This window comes from Heterocephalus glaber, unplaced genomic scaffold (assembly GCF_053883595.1).
Source record: "Heterocephalus glaber isolate CG9 unplaced genomic scaffold, H.glaber_assembly_v1.0 deba00001428, whole genome shotgun sequence".
NCBI lineage: Eukaryota > Metazoa > Chordata > Mammalia > Rodentia > Bathyergidae > Heterocephalus > Heterocephalus glaber.
The window spans coordinates 20927884-20944104 of NW_028258293.1; the positions used below are offsets into that span (position 1 = coordinate 20927884).

The 16221-nt window shown below is 46.3% G+C and overlaps 1 long non-coding RNA gene across 1 annotated transcript; it reads right to left on the reverse strand.

Moving 5' to 3' along the window:
- Positions 1 to 37: 37 nt before the first annotated feature.
- LOC147828002 (uncharacterized) lies at positions 38 to 16124 on the reverse strand. Its single transcript, XR_015451458.1, has 3 exons — positions 15753 to 16124; positions 15182 to 15466; positions 38 to 4080 (listed from the first exon to the last, which is right to left on the reverse strand). It is a non-coding gene; the product is annotated as an uncharacterized LOC147828002 (long non-coding RNA).
- Between the last annotated feature and the right edge of the window lie 97 nt (positions 16125 to 16221).

Below are 16221 nucleotides of genomic sequence, written 5' to 3' on the forward strand. Positions count from 1 at the left end.
CAGATGTAATAACTCAAATTAGCGACTTGACTGACATGAATGGGACAGGAGGGCTGAGCCATCCCATCTCGTTCAGGCACGTTAGTGACTTTGTGAATGTACTGCCGATTCCACAAGAAGGCAAGGGTGGGCATGGTATGGGTTGGAAGGAGGCTGTGCAGACCTGGTCACTGTGGCGCCTTCTCCAAGAGCAGCCCTCGCCCAGAGCTGTGCTCCCCACAAGCACGAGCCCCTGAGGTCCTCCTGAAGCTTCATCTCCAGACCTTTCAGCCACTTGAAGAGTCTCTGCGGCCCTGCTGGGACAGTGGCAGAGCCACTATTGTTAGTCGCCCCCTCAGTCAGTAGTTACCCAGCATGCTCTGTGCCAGGCCCTGTTTAGGGCCTAGGGTCCCTGCCTTCACGGACCTCACATTTTGGAAGGAAGAGAAAAGGAACAACTAAATCAAGACAAAAAGGACCAGCTGATGCTAAGTGCTAAGTTGAAAAGTAAAACAGGTTAATGTAATAGATGGCTGCAGGGCTACTTTAGAGTGCAAGTGGCCTCAATGGGGAAAGGACATTTTGACTGAAAACTACAGAGCAAGAAGGAAGCAGCCTGTGAAATTCAGGGGAAGAGCATTTCCAAGAGAGGGGAGCCCAGCACAGAGGCTACAGGCAGGAACAAGCCTGTGTTCCTGTTCACAGTCAGTGAGAAGGTGGGCAGCACCAGGGGAAGCCAGAGGACCACACGAGGCCAATGGCGATGAATGGGCTGGGGTTCGGGTTCAGTTCTTCTGGGAAGCTTTGAATGGGGCTAAGAGAGGGGTGAGGTGATTTGGTTTGTGTTTTAAAAGGAAGGGCTAACTCCCGTTTACATGGAATTTAGGAAGCATAGAGAGCGGGAAATTGGCCACCACCACAGAGCAGCACCCATGCCAGGGGAGGCGAGGGTCTGCAGGAAATGGAGGCAGTGGTGGTGAGAGAAATAGATTCCAGACATGTTTCATGGCTGAGCCAACAGAATTTGCTGATGAGGATTGGATGGAGGGGCGAGGGAAAGACATGGAGATGATTCCTAGTTGCTTGAGCAACTGGTAGATGGAGCAGAAGCAGGTTTGGGATGTGTTGAAGTTTTAGAACAAGTCCTCAAATTCTTTGATGTTCTTTCCAAAGAAAGTTAGTGGCTACGTGCTCTCCTCTTGAACCTGGGCTCCGTGATGGTTGGATTGATAGAATGTGACAGTGTTAATGCTTTGCCAGTTTCCGGCCCCACAACCTCAGACACTGGCAGTCTCTGCTTCATCACACTTGGAGCTCAGTCACCAGGCATTGAAGCCACAGCAGAGTGGGGAGAGGAACCTCATCCCCACCTCACAGGCCAGCCTGAGTGTCTAGAGGACAATGGTAAAACTGGCTGCTGTGTGCATGAGCCATCTTGGAAAAGACTCTCCAGTTCCAAGTTGAGCTGTCAGCACTGATGCTTCAAGGAGTGGGCCTTGTGGAGCCACACAAAAGTCATGGATTTATGAGCAGAACTAAGAATACTGCCAGGCATGGTACACATGCCTTAATCCCAGTACTCAGGAGGCTGAGGCAGGAGGATCATCATGAGTCTGAGGCCAGCCTCCAATAATGAGACCCTGTCTCAAGAAACCAAACCAAACAAAACAAAACTAACAATACTGAGGCAGGATGAAAAAATAAACATAGGTAGCAAGGAGACAAGAAAAACCATACTTGTAAGAAAAACTGCAGCGTCAGGACACAAAAACTGCCCAAGGTTACAATGCCTTTTTCCCTTCCAGGAAATCCATTTAAAAGGAATTCCTAAAGGTCTTAAGGATACAATAAGCCCGTTAATTGGTGCCCGTGCTTTACACCTGTAAATTGCCCTTCCTCCCACACGCTCCATCCTAGGCAGCCTCAACTTCAAACTCCTGAAAATGATTTCCATTCATCACAGCCCATCAGATGGGGAGCCTGACAGACGGATGTCCTAGATCAGCCTTCTCGGAGATGCGCCCAAGATCACAGGAACACATCAGCTCTAGGCCATGACCTGCCTCTCGGGGTGGGCACTCTATTCCCTCTGAGAGTGTACTTTTTCAGTTCTTCCTGACAGATCTCTTTCTTAGGCCTCTCCCTGATGCACCTTGAAAATCCCATTTCTATGGTGGAAATCAGAAAAACCCAGGGTGCGTTGAGGTCCCCAGCCTCTCTTTGGGGGACCTCCACAGGCCCCATCTGGTGACAATATGACTGCTTTAAGGTACTAGATTTGGGGGAGATTTCTTATACAGTCATAGGACAGTGGAAAGGGAGAGGGGACGGAGAATTCTATTTTGGCCAGCACAGGTTCAAGCTAGCTCTTAGCCATCCATGTGCAGAGTTCAAACAGGCAAATGGTTATTGAAGCCCCAGGAAAGGTCAGGACCAGAATCGAAGTTTTAATGTCATACAATAAAGATGTGAACTTTTCCCAGGTTAAGGCCACCCGGGAAATGTACAGGAGTCCTCTCCCCCATACTCCCCAGGTCAACTGAGCTCCCAAAATATCAATTGAAAAATTCCAGGAAAAATTTGTAAGTTCTAAATAAGTGTTACTACGGTATATTGTTATCATTGTTCTATTTTATTATTAGCTGTTGTTAATCTCTCACTGTCCCTAATTTATATTTTCTCCAGTTTTTATTCTTAGTACATTTTGCATTACATGATGACACTCCTTGTGGGGAGCTGGTACATGGCACACAACAAACACATCTTAATTTCTTTTCCATCCCCTTTCCCTCCTTCCTCTCCTCTCCCTCCACCTCTTTTTTTGGTACCAGGGATCGAACTCAGGTCCTTGCACTTGCGCAGCAGGCGGTGAAACCACTGCACTAAATCCCTGGCCCTCCCTCCACCTCTTGATCCCCTTCATATTTGGAAAAGCTCTATCTCCCTACTTCCTATTATCTATCTTTTATTTCACACTTCATGTTTTGGGTTTCTTATACAAGGGAAACAATGTGATATTTAAGCTCATGTGTCTGACTTATTTCACTTAATGTTGTGGTCTCAAGGCGCATCCATTTTCCTACAAATGACTCTAATTTATCCTTCTTTATGGTAGACTAGTACTCCATTGCATTTAAATACCACATTTTCTTTATCATTCATCTGTCGGTGGACATATAAGACACATCCAAGATTTAGCTATTATAAATTGTGCTGCTATAAACATGGGTATGCAGTATCACTGTAATATGATGACTTAAGCTTTTTCGGGAAGATACCATTTTTAAACTTTCATTAGTACATGTTTGCAGTACATAATGGTTACATTCATTGGGGGGAGTTTCGTACATGCGCCTAACACATCTTCGTTCTTCTCACTCCCCTTTCCCTTCCCTCTCTTCTCCCTCCTTCTCTTGGTACCCTTCCCATTTGCAAAACTGTCGAATTTATATAGAAAACTTCATCATAGGTGTGTATATATAGGAAATAACAGTGTACATAGGGCTTAGGACTGTGAGTGGTTTCTGGCATCCATAGGCCATGTTGGAACATATCCCCAGGATAAGGGGAATTATTGTTTGTGGATGAAGTAGATCCGGGAGCTCTGAATTCTGGGATTCCCAGGGTGGGTGGCACAGGGACCAGGACTTCGAGAAGGTTATCAAGTGAACAGGAAGAGGCCAGAGCTGAGCTTCTGCCTTCCCTTTAAGAGAGCTAGTTCTGTGGGAGAACTCTGACAGAGTGGAATGTCCTCCCTTCCAGCTGTGGTATTGTTCTTTAGCCACTTACTAAAGTGCTGCATCTATGGATTTAGCAAGTTCCCCTTGAGTCTCCAACGCTAATGAAAGAGTGTTTGCTTTTTCACACCAACAGATGATTATCTTCACTTTGGAAAATTGCTTCCTCTGAGTCATCCTCTGAGCTGTTAAGTGCGTAGTCTGTAGGCACTCTCTGGATTTAGAATTGTAGGTGATTTTACAATGTCATGTGGTAACTCGGGAAAGGCAGCAGCCGAGCAGGAACTCACTTGCCCTCTGCAGATCTTCTCAGAAAGGTGGACCACGCAGTTGCCTTGCCAGGCCCAGCTGCAATCATCTGGACCTAGAAAAGACGCCTTCATTAGGACTGATCTGAGAGCCACACCCAAGTCTACACCACCCCTAGCTGCATTTGGGAGGCAAATGGATCAGCTGAAGCTGAGTACAGTGGTTCCTCAACAGTGGAGAAAGCCTTGTCACCTTGGCCCTCTCATGAAGCAAGCCACCCACTGCCTCCAGATTCAGGTCTTGGAAGAGACCAGGAGGGACCCAGCCATAGGAACTCAGGGGTCGTGTGAAGCTTCCTTCATGTGAGCATCTCCGCTCCAGGGTCTGTGAGCCCAGCTTTTCCCTTTGCCTCCCTTCATGCAACCCTGACCATTCCACAGGAGATGGTCCTTGGGGCACTGTGGGCGCAGCAAGACTGCTCCTGTGACCAAAGACAGTGCTAACCATAGACGTAACTACACGACGGGAAGCTCTTTCCAGAAAACACAACAGCATCAAAATAGACTCAGAAAATGAAACTAATTCACAGGCAGGATTTTCTAGTCAATAAAAGGGATACAAATTAAGCCCAGCTAATTGCAAGTGGTGACAGTAACTCAGTACTCCTTGGTTTTCACATTATTTCATAAGGGAAATTCAACTAGAATTATAATCCTTAGTTACTAATAATTCTTTGTTAGGTGTTTGCTCATTCATTTATTTATGGGACATCTATTTATGGAGCATCTACTAGGCCTTGTAGGAGCTCTGGACAAAAGAACATGTCCCCTGCCCTTGTGGAATTTAGATTCCAGTGAGGAGAGACAGAAATAAGCAAATAAACATATAATGTAAAGTCAGGTAGTGACAAATGTTGCAAAACAGTAGATTTTTCCAGGCACTGTGGCACATACCTCTAACTCCACCTACTTGGGAGGCTGAGACAGGAGGATCCCAAGTTGGAGCCCAGCATGGGCAGCTTAATGAGACCTGATCTCAAAAAATAAAAAAGTACTGGGTATGTATCTTGGAGCTCCCTGGGTTCAATCCCCAGTACTGAAAAATAAAACAAAACAAAACAAAGAAGTAGTGCTCAAGGCTAAAAAACGAGGAGGTGGTGGGAGTGGCTATTCATATAGGATGAGCTCATCATCCGAGTCATGAATCCAGGCTCCTGCCAGGGCACTGGCCTTGGCAAACTCCTTCCCCCAACAAGAATTTGCCATTTCATCGACCAAGGGCCAAGTGGGGAATAAGCAAATTACCAAGCAGGCGCCACCTAGTGGTTGTAAAATGGAGTTGGCCTGCATTTCAGTGGCCCATGCCTTTGCTTGGGAGTTTAAATTTGTACCTCAAATGTGAAACAAAATGTTAGGGCGGTGGGGAAAAGGCTGTCGTTTAATAATTGATTGACTACATATTGATTAACACAGCTCTGGAAGTGTTTCTGTTTAGATGTTTTCCTTTCTTCTGGCTCAAGGAGGAAGTCATCAGCTGTCTCCAATCCACCCCCCCCCAAGCTGTTTTTTATCCTCACGTTTTTGAGTGAAGAAGAATTTTCTTGGGCCACATGAAATAAAATATAAATAATAACTATAAAAATAATTATAAATAATAAAAACCTTGGGGCCAACCGAAGGGAGCCGCGCAGGGACCCTCTGCTGCGCCCCCGGGTCTGCACCTACCCGCCCGGGCGCCGCCCTTCTCCCTGACAAACTACTTATACTGGGTATTTTCCAAGTATGGCAAAGTTGGGAAGGTTACTATAATGAAAGACAAAGATACGAGGAAGAGTAAAGGGGTTGTATTTATATTATTTTTGGATAAAGACTCTGCACAAAACTCTACGAGAGCCATAAACAACAAACAGTTGTTTGGTAGAGTGATAAAGGCAAGCACTGCTATTGACAATGGGAGAGCAGCTGAATTCACCCAAAGGCGAAACTACTTTGATAAATCGAAGTGTTACGAATGTGGGGAAAGCGGACACTTAGGTTATGCCTGTCCGAAAAATATGCTCGGAGAACGTGAGCCTCCAAAGAACAAGGAAAAAAAAAAAAGAAAAAGAAAATTGCCGAACTAGAAGAAATTGAGGACGTAGCAGAAAGTGAAGATGAAGGGAAAGACCAGGCTCTCAACACTCTCAGCCAAGCCATGGAGTCCCAGAAAGCCAAAACTGAAGAACAGAACAAATGGAATCTAATGCAGGGATCTCCTCAACCTCAGAGGATTCACGGCCCGGAGGATAAAGAAGAGCACATACTTCAGTGATGAGGAAGAATTTAGTGATTTTAGTTGTATAATGTAGATATCAGGAAAATAAAAACCATCTGCAGTACAAATTATTTGCATATAAGAACACTTAGGACCAAATAGTATTTTTTAAACCATAAAACAGTGCTTAGAAGATGAAAAATAATTTTTTAAATTATCATGTTTAGAGCTGGGTGCAGTGACATACTCCTGTAATCCCAGCCCTCTGGGAGGCTGAGGCAGGAGGACTGCAAGTTTAAGCCCAGCCTGGGCAATTTAGCTAGTTAGCCAGACCCTGTCTCAAAATAAAAGATTAAAAGATAATTTTAAAAATTGCATTGAGAATGTAGCTCAATGTGAAGGCCTTGGGTTCAATTCCCCATACAGAAAAAAGGTCATATTTCTACTTTGCCTTGGCATACTATAGACTTAACATCTCTAATCCAAAAATCCAGAATGCTCAAGTGGAAAATTCCACACCATGCAACTATGATTCACAGGCAATATTATGAAAACCACTGCATCGAATTGCCTTCAGGTAATGTACAGAAGGCATTTACGAAGCATAAGTGAAATTCATGCTTAGACTGAGGCTCCATCCAAAGAATATCACGTTCTGTATATGTACATATTCCAAAATACTTCTGGTCCCAATTTTTTTGTTTATTTGGTTAGGTTATGAGACAGGGTCTTCCTGTCTAGTTCAGGCTGGCCTTGAACTCACTACATAGTAGCCCAGGCTGGCCTCAAACTTAAGGTGATCCTCCTGCTTCAGCCTGGCTAGTCCCAAGTATTTGGGATAAGAGATACTCTGCTTGAACTAAAACTCAGGATTTGTTAGTAATAATCAAATTTGAAAAGAACTAATTTTAATAAAAATAAAACAAATATTACAATAATGCTATTTTCACCCCATAAAAAGGTAGGTACTAAAATGATTTGAAAACTTTACTGTAAAAAAATAATAATAACAATAAAAACCTTAAAAACTATTTAGAGGTAATTTCAAACTACCAGTGATTCTTTGAGTCACACACACACACCATACTCATCCATTTTTATGGTCTAGGCACCAGGGTAGGTCAGATACATACTGCTGAGCTGAGGGGAAAAGAAGTCAAACGAATGGTGGGGGGACCCAAATTGCATTCTGGTGTGATGTTTCAGACTTCCAGGAGCACCCACCCTCCCTACATTCTTTCCTAGGACTGCAGGAAAACTTTGAGGCATAGTTTGCAGTTTTCTGTCTTTTCCCTACAAGACGCCAAAAGGAGAAATACAAACCTACCTCAACTCTGAGCTTCGGTTCCGGCCTTGCCTCACTACATGCTTTGAGGTTGAACAAAACCAAGAGTTGATGAGCAGGAACTGGAATGTATGCCGCAGGGAGGACAGAGCCCAGTGATGTGTGACATAGCCATGTGCAGCAGAAGAGTGTGGCAGTGAAGAGCAGAGCCTGAGGTGACTGCTGGCCAGGCTTGAGTCACCCTCAACCTGAGGTGATCCTCTGTGTGTGACCACAAATTCATCATCACCACAGGTGCCGATGCAGTTGCCTGTGTGTGATGCCTGGTCATGGCACAAAACTGTGGACAGCAATAGAGGCAGAGCAGGAATGCGTGCCAGAAATCCCAGTGTTAGTTCCAGGTGAGTCAGCTTGAGGCAGGCAGCTGTCTGCAGCCACCTCTGAGACCTCAACTGCAGTTTTGAGTAGTGTGTGCACAAGCTAAAGAGGGTGGGTAAACCTTCACTAGGGGCTCCCCAGGAGGAGGTGGGTTAGGCAAGCAGCATTGCTTGCCCAGTATCCCCACCCCTAAGGTTCCCAGAGTGCTTTTCTGAGAATGTATTTTGTTTATCACAGGGAAGTGTTCCTTCTCTGTGACTCAGGTTTCATCATGCTCATTCTCTCCAAGACTCCCATTATGTTCTCGGCAGTACCTGAATTTGTACCCTGGTCCTTCCGCTTATTAGCTTTGTAACCTGGTACAAGTTACTTAACTTCCTCAGCTTCTTCCTATGATAAACTGAGATAATGGTAGTACCTACCAGCTAGGTCACTTGTGAGCATTAAATGAATTCATATATGGAAAACTCTTGAAACACTGCCTGGCATGTAGTTAGGGCTAATAAATGTTACCTATTATCATCACTATCATCACCTTCCACTTCTTAAGACTTGAGAAGTTCGACCCAAGATACATTCTTCTTTTGGAATAGGGGCAGGGGAGTTCTGGGGATCAAACAGAGATTTCACTGAACTATATCCCCAGCTCTTTTTATTTATTTTGAGACAGGGTCTTGCTAAGTCACTAAGTTGCCCAGGCGGGGCTCAAACTTGCAAACTTCCCACCTCAGCCTCTCAGAGTTCTGGGATTATAGGCATGCATCACTGTAGCTGGCTCCAAGCTACTTTCATTTAACAAGGTCCATACTCTGCTGGGTTCTCCCATTCCACTGAAATAGAATGTTCCATAGTTACAGATTTCCTGGTGGGATGACATCTAGGAATAGAATAGAACTGCAGCTGAAATGAAAGGTCTGATCTGGGGTCTCACATAAGACCTTCTGAAAACTTTGATCCTCCTATATTTGTCAGCTTTTTTTCACTATGACCAAATTACCTTGGAAAAAGAACTTAAAGTAGAAAAGATTTATTTTGGCTCACAGTTTCAGAGGTTTCAGTCCATGGTTGACTGCTTCAAGGTAAAAACGGCATGGCAAGGGAAAACTTCTCACTTTATGGCAGCCAGGAAGCAAAGCAGGGGAGGAGCCAGAGAGACAGGAAGGGGCTGGGGACAGGATGTACCCATCAAAGGCAAACCCCAGTGACCTACTTCCTCCAACTGGGCCATACCTCTCAATAGCCCATTTAACTAGGAACTCGTCAGTGGATTAATCCACTGATGAAGTTAGTGCCTCCACGATCCAATCACCTCTCCAGAGACCCATCCTGAATACTGCTCCACTGGGGATAAAGTCCTCAGTACATGAGTCTCTGGGGAGACATTTCATACTTGAATCATAACACCTCCTGAGCTGGGAAGGTGAAATGAACTCTCGTGGTCTCCTATGATAGCTACTTTCAGATCAGGAACACACATACACACACACACACACACACACACACACACACACACACACACACACACACACACCCTGGCCAATCCATCTCCCTTCATGTTCATCCTTAGCCCCTGGTGCATGAGAATGGTGATCCATTTTCTTGCTGAGCCCGGAGTCACACATTCTCCAAAACTGTCTATTTCAAAGTTGATGTTTCTAGCATGGCCAAACCCAACTTCTGGTCCCAGGAAAGCCAAACAGGTAAGTAAGGCCAGTGAAGATACTCACTTTAGCAGGACTCAAGAAATTTACATGAGGCCCTGTGGGACATGAGGACATAGGCCTGGCCACGGGGGTTCTGACCAGTGTGCAGCATGTGGCTGGGAGCGTATAGAACTCAAAGTGCAATGTCCTGCTGGAGTGTACACAGCCCCCAAAAGAGAGAATTTCATTTTTGCAAAAGTCATGAATCAGAGCATGGGGCAGAGCGGGGGAGAGTAATCACACAGTGGAGAAATCAGGCAACACTGGGACCAAATGATCAAATTTAACACCTCTAATAAAAGGACAGATGAATACCATGTGCCTCCAGATGTGATACTCAAGAACAAAACTCACCTATAACACACTCAGGCCAAGAATTCATAACCTCAATCTAAATACAAGGAAATATCACAGACATAAAATAAGGAATGCTCTATAAAAGAGGAGGGAAAAATAAAAAGAGGAGGGGAGTTGAAAAACAAATTAACTCACATATCAATGAAATTGTAAACATTTGTTTCGAAAGATACCATCAGGAAAGTGAAAAGGCCACAAACCCACAAAATGGGAGAAACTGCAAATCATGTATCTGATAAGGAACTTATTGCTAGATTATATAAAGAAATAATGCAATTTAATAATAAAAGATAAATAACTCAATTTTAAAATGAGCAAAATATCTGAATAGATACTAATCCAAGGAAGATAAATAAATGGCCCATGAGCACCTGAAAAGCTGCTCAGCATCATTAGCATCAGGGAAACGCAAATCACAATGAGATACCACTTCATTCCCACTGGGATGGCTATAATAAAAAACCTGATAATGACAACTGTGAGTTAGAATGTGGAGAAATTGGAACCCTCATATGGTGTTACTGGAGAGGCAGAATGGTGCAGCCACTTTGGAGGACAGTCTGTGAGCTCCTCAAAGCATTAAACATATAGGTACCACAGGGCCCAGTAATTCTACTCCAAGAGAAATGAAAATGTAATGCACAGAAAAGCTTATATATGAAAGTTCATAGCAGCATTAGTCATAATAGCCAAGAAATGGAAACTTCTCAAATGTCCATCAACTGATTAATGGCTAAACAAAATGTGACACATTCATACAATGAATATTACCTGGCCATAATGAAGTACTGATACATGCTATAATATGGACGAGCTTTGAGAAACATTACGGTAAGGAAAAGACGCCAGGTAGAAAAGACCCTACATTGTACAACTCTGGTTATATGAAATGTCCACCACAGGCAAAACCATAGACACAAAAAAGCAGATTACAGGTTGTCTAAGGCTGGAGGATTTGGGAGAAAGTGGAAGAGTGCTGATAATGCGCATGGAGTTTCTTTTGGGGTGATGAAAACAATTTAACTGGTGTGGTGAAGGTTGTACAGCTTTTGAACATATTTAAAAACCACTGAATTTAAGTGGATGAATTGTATGGTACATGAATAATATCACAATAAGACAGTTACTAAAAGGGGGTGATTGTATTCTTTGGTGTCATAGGGGACAAAAAAGTTGCGGAAATGTTCCCGATTAAAGAAAGCTAAGACATGAAAACCAAATGCGATACCTGACCTTAGTGTGGATCCTGTACTGGAGAAATATGACAAAGAACTTGCGTCAAGTGACAAAACTAGACTACAAATAGTTTAGATAAAAAAGATTTTATCAATGTAAATTTATGAAGTTAATATCTGTACTGTGGTTATATAAGAGAAAAAATTTTATTCTTAGGAAATACACAATAAAGTATTAGTGGCAAAGGATTGTAATGTATCCTCAAATGGTGCAGAAAAAAATGTGTATGTTGGTGGGAGCAAATAATACTGCAACTGGAATAAAATGTTAATAACATGTAATTTGGGTAAAGGAAATACAGGTATTCTTTGTACTGTTTTTATACTCGCAACTTGTAAGTCTGAAATTGTTTCCACATCAAAAGGTTTAAATAGCCAGGAAGACTTTTCTCTCCTGGCAGTGGAGAGATGTGTGAAAATAGGTCAGGGTGAATGCTGAGAGCCCACGTGTGTGCACTGTCTGCACCTGGGAGTCTCCACGTGTTCCACAGAGTGCTTCGCCCCTGCTGCACTTGCCCTCAGGCCCTGTGCCCTACCCAGTGCGGGGCCACAGACCCGTCACACCCAAGCGGAAGGAGGTGGCGCCCTCGGTGCTGCCCCGAGGCTGTGCCTACTCTGGCTGGGGCTGCGTGGATGTGGAGTAGCATGTCCAGCCTGGGCTTCACTGGACTCTGAGAGGCTTCCCAGCCTTGCAGGTCTCACTTCCACACCAAGGGTTCACCACTGCCTGCCTCAGCAGGGCCACTCTGTTTCCAAGTTCTCTGCATGTACTGGAGAGGGGGAGAAAGGAGGGACAGGACTCATATTTATTGAGAGCTCAATTCATGCCAGGCCTCTATGCTTTCCGTGTTGTCTTATTTAAAGCATGAAGGGTAAACCGAGACCCAGAGAGCTCTGAAAATTCTGCAAGTTCCTAGAGCAAACAAGGGGCAGACGCAAAGCCAAGCCTAGACTCCCTTCCCGACTTCCACCAGACACTCTTGCTTCAGATACTGAGCACCTCCCACCCTTCTCTCCTTTCTTGCTGTCTGATTTGAGGTCAAAGTCTGTCTTCATCCCAGAAAATGAAACCAAATCATTACTAACAGGAATGGATCCAAAAGACTTAGTTAACTTTGGAAAACACCAGTGGGGCTGCCATCAGCCCTATTTTTTGAGGCCATGGTGATGCTTGGAATCCCCTGAAAGGACAGGAAAATCTCTTGTCTTTGCTTTAACCTGCTAAGGTCAACACTGTTTTTCGAGCTAGGTCTCAACTCGTGGGCACTGTGTAGCCAGAGACCCCGGCACACATCTGGAACCTGCAGTGGGCAACTGTTTAAAGGGAGTTGAGGCCACCAGAGAGGGATGAGAACCAGTTCTCAGCTATAAGGATGTGGGTGGCGAGGGCTCGCTCAGGTACTGCCAAGGGCAACTTGCATGGTGGGAAGGGAGAAGGGTAGAAGTTCCTGGCCAGTGCCGCTTTGTCCCCTGCTCTCCCCTCTATTTTCCTGACCTTCCAGCCTCTGCACTCACCCTTTATCCCATCTCAAAGGCCCCCTGTTAGCTGAAGAGGCACAGGAGAGTTGCTGAGAAGAGGCTGTGAACCTGGAGCTGCCCACAGCTATCAGACAGGAAGAGGTGCCTACTGGGACATCAGGTCAGAAGCTGAGCAGAGTGATAACGTCACTTGAGCCCTGGGATCCAGCTGTGCCTAAAACCCTGTGCTTTGTAATGAGATGAATACAAGTATTTGCATTTCTGCTTAACAAATTTCCAATTGCATTTCTGCCACTTACAAGAACATGAAAAATAACCCTAACTGAAACAGCCTTGGCTTCTCTGGTATGATTTTCACCCTACATCCTCTATGACAGTCCAGGTGGGCTGCAGGGAACTTCAGAACAGAGCCACCGGACACGGTGAATCCAGAAGCTGGAGAGATCCGGGGAGAGAAAGAGAGCTGGCCAGCCTCTGCCTCAGGAGGCCTCAGCCCCAGGAAGGGGGAAGATGCTTGCGTCTGACTTATGTCCCTGGAGCTCTGCAGGGAGCACAACTACCTATGGGTTATTTTTTTTTTTTTTGAGGCTGTCCCAAGTCATGGTCTGTCTACATGCCAGTGTAGTATGGGTATTATTTAATTAATTAATGCCCACAGCACTGAGAGTGATACTACAGGTGCCATTTTCTGGATAAGGAACTGAATGCTCCCAGTGGTGAAGCCACATAACTAGTAAGTAGCAGAGCAGAAATTCAAACCTAGTACATTGGACTCCAAACCTATGCTTTTAACCACTGCCCTATACTTCCTCCAAGATGAATCAATTGGCTATATGAAGAATTAATAGTATTTTTTCTGTTGGTGGAGCCCTTAGAGAGTTTACAAAACACAACTGAATGTGTACTTTCACTACATCTATTTTACAGAAATGGAAACTGAGGCTCAGAGGGAGGAGTTGTCCAGTCATTTAGGCAAACTGGGTACACCTACCAGAGTTGACGCTCCTCAAACTGAGCATCCAGTCTGTATTCTGCAGAAACTTAGACCACATTGACCTATGCTTAAGGGCAGTGATGGCATCAGTCTGCTCAAGCAAGGGCTCTGACAAGCGAGGGAACCAATTAGTACTGTGGCCACAAATCCCATTGCAAAACACAAATCCAAAGAGCTCTGAATTCACAAAAAGATTCCCAGCTCCATTCAGGTCCCATTTATTTTTCAGGAACACCTGATATGGCCAAATTCCAGTTCAACCAGAGATTCAGCTTCCTGGTGTTCCCAAGGGGATCTAGCTGTGAAAAGAGTCCCTTTCTTCTATCAGGACATACTCAGCAATAAAGGCTGCAAGACAGGGTTGAGCCACCTCAGGGATCCCATCGCCCTGCCCCCAGCTTCTAGCTGCTTGGCTTTCTCCCTGAGGAAAGAAGCAGTCCCAGCCCAAGCTATACAGCCCTTCACTGTTGGGCCTGTCCTGATGCTGTGCCAACCTCAGAGGCACCTGTCCCAGAGAGACAAGGCAAAGCTGTCTTTCACTGCTCCCTTAGCAACCTGCCCCTGCAGAAGTGACGAGGCGGGGATCCAAGCACTGGGACAGAAGGAGCCAGGGCGGCCATGTCGTTCACTACTAAAAGTATGCCAGGGACAGGAAAGTGAGCGGCAATCCCACCCGCCTCTTCTAGACCCTGCCCTCTACATTTGGGAGCACAGGGGAAGTAAGAGAGGAATCCAGCTCAGGGCTTCCCTGAAGCCAGGTGAGGAGCCTTCTTGACTTGTTTCCCCACGAGCAATCTGTGCTCTAAAATTAGGGCAAGTGTTGAAGGCAGAAGAAGCAGGTTCATGAGATCAAGCCCAGCCCCTCCAGGTCCCAGAAGTAGAATACAGGTTCTAAGGGCAGATCCAGGCTCCACTGCTTGCTTTCCTTGGGGATAACTTCAACTTTCTGTCATACCTGTACTAGTATTTATTGAGAGCCTTCTACGTGTTAAGGATTCAGTAGTAGGCCAAAAATGGACTCAGTCACCTTGGAGTTTACAATCAATGGTGGAGACAAATATTAAACAAACAGTACTGCACAGAGAGTGAAAAATCCAGGAGAGATAGACAGGATGTACAGCATAATTTAAGGAGACCAGTGATAGCTCTCCTAAAGAATCAATAATGGCACTGAGGTCTGGAAGACACACAGGCATTTGCTGGAGGGCATTCCAAGCACAGGCTAGCCATTTGGCAAGAGGGACAATGGCTCACAAGGGCAGAGTGGAGGGGCAGCTGCAGAGAGACCACACAGGAATGTGGGTCTTTCCCTCAGAGCAACAGGACAGCTTCTGAGGCGCTGTGGTACAGCGGTGAGCTGATGGCCTTGGCAGTTTGAGATTATTTTGTTTGGCATTACAGCCAACAATGGAGAGGAAGGCAACCTGGGGACACTGAGGAGGCCAGTAGGAGATCTCATATTTGCCTGTAATACTGGTACAGTGATAACACTATCTCATAAGCTGTTGCCAGTATTCAACGAGCTAACTCACTTTGTTTAATCCAGAACCTGGTTCATAGTAAAAGTTCCGTAAGTGTCCTTATTCCTACTTTTATTGCTGCTTCTCTTCCGAGTCCTGTGAGATGGGGTGGAGAGAGTAGCTGTGGTGGTCCCCAGGGTTGCAAAGTGGTTTGTACCAAGACACGAGTCCAGAATGCCCGAACGGCCCCTTCAGGATGTCTCAAAAGTATGTCTGATTCACGAAGAAAAATGGGTTCTAACTGTTCCCACGAGGATGCTGGAGAGATCGGTGAAAGACTGCCATCCCCAGCCTTTGCTGAGAAAAAACCAGGGCTTTAGGGAGTCCGAAGGGAAGGGTAGGTGCAGGGCTCCAGGTCCTGTGCATTTCCGAGGAGTTGGGGACCCTCTGCCCTGCCAGTCCCGGGCCAGGCCTCAGGTTTCCAACCGGACCGCCCCCCCCCCCCGACCCCGGGCTCGGTCGCGCGGGTGCCGGGTCCAGGCAGAGGGTGCCAGGAGGAAGAGGGTCCCCGGAAGGCCGGCTGCAGCCCGCCCGGCCGGGCTGCCCCTGCCCCAGTCACGTGGCCCTGTGGGTGGGGACCGACCTGAAGTTGCAGAAATCCCGAGCTCTCGCAACTCTGGAGTGCGCGGTCCTCCCCTCGTGGTGCGAGTGCGGGGGCTCCGGGAGGGTCTGCGGAGGGGAGAATCTGCAAGCCGAGCAGCGGTGCGGGCGGCGGGACGCGGGCATGGCCCAGCTGTCGGTGATCCCCGGGTCGGCCACAGCGTGGACAGGTCAGCAGGGACCCGCGCGACAGCTAGGGTGGAAGAGACTACTGGAGCATCGGCCCTATACCCAACTCAGTGCAGGGATGCAGGGCACCCACGCGGGAGTAGGGGGCCTCTGGGTGAAGCGGCTGGGTGGACCCTGGCCCTCCGAGTCAGGCCCGTCGACGCTGCCTGTCCCCAGATCGCTTTTGCTTCCCCTCCACCAACACCCCCCCACCCCCACCCCGCGCGACTGGCACAGACTTGGGTGGTGGACGCGGGACCCCGGGAGGCGCGCGTGGGCGGGGC